The 4,287-nt window shown below is 52.9% G+C and overlaps 1 long non-coding RNA gene across 1 annotated transcript; it reads right to left on the bottom strand.

Moving 5' to 3' along the window:
• Nucleotides 1–534: 534 nt before the first annotated feature.
• On the bottom strand, nucleotides 535–4,075 carry LOC136304998 (uncharacterized). Its single transcript, XR_010724953.1, has 3 exons — nucleotides 3,848–4,075; nucleotides 3,624–3,752; nucleotides 535–1,587 (listed from the first exon to the last, which is right to left on the bottom strand). It is a non-coding gene; the product is annotated as an uncharacterized lncRNA (long non-coding RNA).
• Between the last annotated feature and the right edge of the window lie 212 nt (nucleotides 4,076–4,287).

The following is a 4,287-nucleotide window of genomic DNA, read 5'->3' as shown; positions in this document are numbered from 1 at the left end:
CCAGCTCTACCTAATGCTTTATGAATGATGATGATTTTGTGCAAGTAGGCGGTTCATTCTGACCCATTTTCTTTTCTCTCCTTGCAGACTGTACCTGCTGAAAGGCTGAGGTGGGACCAGGATCTGCAAAATCTCTGACTCTCCGTGTCTTCCTGAGGCTGAAGCCATGTTTATTGGCAACGATGACATAGTGGAAGATGCTAAAGATTGAAAACTTTGGCTTTTTCCCCCTGAATCCCTAGACATTGTCTGCAGCTGTGGCCTGTATATGTCTTAAAAGAGTTTCCGGGCTTAAAAAGGTTTTTACATTCTGCAGTAGTTATCTATAACTCAATTTAAAAAGAATCATGCTATATCAATGTGGTGTTAATTACTCTGAGTTGGTTAATTAAAGCAAATCACTGATAAGGGGTTTGAGCAACCCTGGGATGGCCCTTGGAGCTGGCAGCTCTTATTTAATTTCTCTTTATTCCTTTAATGTCTTTCAATTACTTCTTAAGCAATTACTGCAATTAGGATATACAATAAGGACAACAGTATTTCTGCCCTGCTGGATTGGGAAATTCAAGCCCAGTTCCTTGGAGAGATTGAGGGGATGGGGAGCTGAGCCTCAGGCGTGGTTTTGACAGTGGGAATTTGGTGAGGAAGAAAAGAGAAATTCCTCGAGAAAGTGGTTAATGCCAGTTCTGCTGGTTTTGGCTGCTCCTACCCCAAAAAAACCCCATCCTGTTTAAACGGGACTTGGAGAAGCAGCAGGATGTGCCGAGGGACCTGTGCTGGGACCCCCAAACCCTGGTCAGGGATGCTGGGAAACGCCAGCTTCACAGGAACACTACAGAGGGGCTGTGCTGGGACCTCTCAAATTGCAGTCAGAGATACTGGGTACTGCTGTACCTTTGGGACACTACTGAGAGGCTCCACTGCCTGAGCCAGAGAGTTCTCCCATTATTTTCTGTCATGCTTAGAATCTGGCACGTCATTATAGCCCCACAAGCTGAAAATCCCATCTGATCAGTTGGAGTCACAGACGATCACACAGAAGCCAGTCTGGGAGAGGAAGTGAGCTGTTGCATAAATTTATTTTTCCCAATGCGTCTTGAATTTATACCACAATCTCTCATCTCTCCTCAGACCCCATATCCTTGAGTTTTGAGTTTTCTCATAAAGAATTTTCTCCCTACGCTGGACAACAATTCCTAGGCACCGCGGGGAGCGGTGGGGTTTGGGGGGTCCTGGTACCAGCACGGGTGTTGCCTGCACCCTGGCCCGTTCCAGACAGCACAAAGAAATCGCCACCGCCGTCCTCTCGTGCCCAGAGCTCCGGCAGGACCCCAGCGCAGCACCGGCTGCAGGCAGAGCAGGAGAGGCTCGTGCCGTCCGCAGTGATCCTGATCCCTGGCTCTGAGACCCACAGCCCGCCCACAGCGGGAGAGGCGGCACCGCTCGGAAGGTCGTACAGCCGCCGAGAACACTAGGTGAGGCCAACAGATGCTTTCTCGCTTCCCAGGCTAAGAGAAGCACTTTCCGTGCTGGAAAGAGCTTCTCTGCAGCAAATGCTGCTTGTTTACTTTAGGACAGAAGGTGCTCCTAGAACAAAAGAACAAAAGACTAGAACAAAACTCCTATACGTTCATTGACTTTCCAGAGCCCTGTTGATTTGCCCAAGCAATCCCCTGCTTAATGGAAACATGCATCTCCCTACTGCCCTTGTATCAAGGGTCGGCAGGGGAGAAGATCCCACTTCAGGCTCCCACAACCCATCTCCAGGTTTCTCTCTAAGCCCTCCCGGTGTAGCAATGTGTCTGAATAACTTGGGCCATTTCCTGTATCAGCCAAACTGTTTGTAGTGAAGATGACACCTGCAGTCTTCTTTTCCAGAGTTCGCAGGAATTCATCAAGGCTACAGGAACAACAACAGCTCTAAAAATAAGAGCCTAGGAAAGCCTCTCCAAGAAATGCAAAACTCAGATAGGAGACACATAGCACGGTGATGGACACTTAACCAATTAAGTGCCCTGAAAGATGTGTGCGTGCGTTCCTGCCTTCCTGCCTGCCCGCCTGATGGAGAAATAACTTAGCCGACCGAGAGAGACACCTGTACCCATGAAGAGTAGTGCTAGAAACTGGAACTGTAGCTTTATGTACACAAGAAAGTAGCTGCTGTTAGAAGCATGTTGTTTCCTTAATTTCAGCAGCCCATTTTCCCCCTGTATCCCTGTGGCTACCTGCTCCCACTGCAGAACAGAACCAGCACCCAGCCAGCAGCTCCTCAGTCCTGGCAGGTCAGCGGCACTTCCAGGAGCACACCAGGCTGGCATCAAACTGCCCAAAGGGCACTCAGCCCTAGACCCTTCAAACCCTCCAAAGTAGCTTGGCCAGGGGGCAGGGTCAGCACCAAAGACACAGACACCAACCTCAGGAGCTCAGGGTCTTTGGCGACAGCTCAGAGCAGCCAAGAACCTCCCAAGGAGAAGCTCAGCAATGCTCCCCAGCACTGCTACCCAAGGTGACCTACAGGGACTGAGATCCAGCACCAGGGACCCTGAGCCTTACCCCCAGCAGCTGGGAATCCCCTGTCACAACCCAGCCCTGGAGAGCCCCCACAGAACTGGCAATTCCCGCGGGTGCGTCCGCCCGCAGGCCAAGAGGCTCTGGCTGTGCCGGGACAGGGCCCAGGTCGGGCAAATGCTGCAATAAACAGGCGCACACAACTCCCACGGTGGGAACAGCTGGGCTCAGCCTCCTCCGGCGTCGCACCAAAGCCGGGCCAGGGCTTCAGGAGCAATGCAGGAGCTGCCTTTGGCCCCGCTCCTCCCAACAAGGCCACAGGACTCATCTCAGGGCCCTGTCCGGCCTCTGAACACAGAAAGGTCAAGCCATGTTTCACTAATGAGCACGGACCTAGCCCAGAACACTAACGATCCTGGCTACCGCACTGCCGACAGGATACAAACACAACATCTGGGTTGAAGGCTCACCCAGAGGTCAGCTTTGCCTCAAGACTCTGCTTCAGGCCTCAGGCCTTCAGGAAGTCCCAAGCTGCTTGAACCTCTGCGCAAAGCCTGCTCCCATCTCCTGTGGAACCTCACAGATCAGGCAGCACTTCCTCGGCCCACTCCTGAGGCTATTTAGCCTGCCAGCAAAGAGCAGGGGCTGACCTGGGAATGACAGAAGGCAGGGAGGGGAAAGGACCCTTTTGCTTCCATCCAGAAAGCCAAAGGCCGTCAAAAAACCCTCTGGTGAACACCTGAGCAGCACCAGGAGATGAAAGGCCTGGCACTCCTGACTCCCAGAGCTCCCAGGCCTGCCTTGCCCCTCACCTTCAGCCCCCGTCTTGGACAGCAAGGCAATCCCAGGGACAGAAATCCAGGCTCCTGCTGCTCCTGGACAGAGGCACCCAACAGCTCTGTGCTGACTGAACATGGCAGCAAAATCAGGATGCTGCTCTTCCTTGGGCAAAACTCCAGCCACTAAAAAGCTGGAACGCAGGACAACCCTGCCTCTCCACCGGGGCACTTGGATCCAGCCCTACTGACACATGGACATTTGAGACAGGAATCCATAACCCTCCGTGAAATCACATCACAGCCTCCAGGTGTTTTCCTGTTGGTATCCTCACTTACCTGGCATAGGCTTCTTCCAAGGCTTTGCAGACACTTTGCCTCTAGCCAAAAAGATTAACATCGCCTTCTTTCCAGCTTTCAAGAAGTCACAGCAAGTCATCCTGGTCCCATGTTCCACATCAGATTCTCCTGTAAAAAGAAAGATATTTTTTCTGTTCAGATCCTTTCTCAAGCTATCAAGAAAACCAGGATCCCACATGCACTCCCAGAAATTCTCTCAACACCATTTGCTGCTTCTGTCTCTGCCAGGGCACCAACAAGTCCTGGGACACTTCTTGTTCCCTGCTGGCCAGTGACCATGAGCGATAAAAGAAGGCACCAGTATTGCTGCTAATTTTACAGCCACAGGCTTTGAACTTTCCACAAGTTAAAAGCAGAAGCAGACACTCCTCATCGGGCTCGAGTTCTCGGTTCCTGGCCCAGGAGACGCGCGGCCGCAGCTGCTCGAGCTTCTCTACCACTGCAGAGCACACCGAACACGGCAGGCGCACGGCAGGTGACGAACAAGCGACTTCTCCAATCCCGGCCCCGGAGAGGCGTGGCCGCCGCTCCTCGAGCTCCTCCGCCTCTGCACAGCACTGCACGCACGGCAGGAGCACCGGAAATGACGAAGGAGCGAGGCCACGCTTCCCGGCCCGGGAGACGCGTGTCTGCCGCTCCTCGA

Source organism: Chamaea fasciata, unplaced genomic scaffold (genome assembly GCF_029207755.1).
Source record: "Chamaea fasciata isolate MVZ Bird 193981 ecotype frontalis unplaced genomic scaffold, bChaFas1.0.hap1 SCAF_241, whole genome shotgun sequence".
Lineage (NCBI taxonomy): Eukaryota > Metazoa > Chordata > Aves > Passeriformes > Sylviidae > Chamaea > Chamaea fasciata.
The sequence above is the reverse complement of the archived record's forward strand: the minus strand, read 5'-3'. Positions and strand labels throughout refer to the sequence as shown.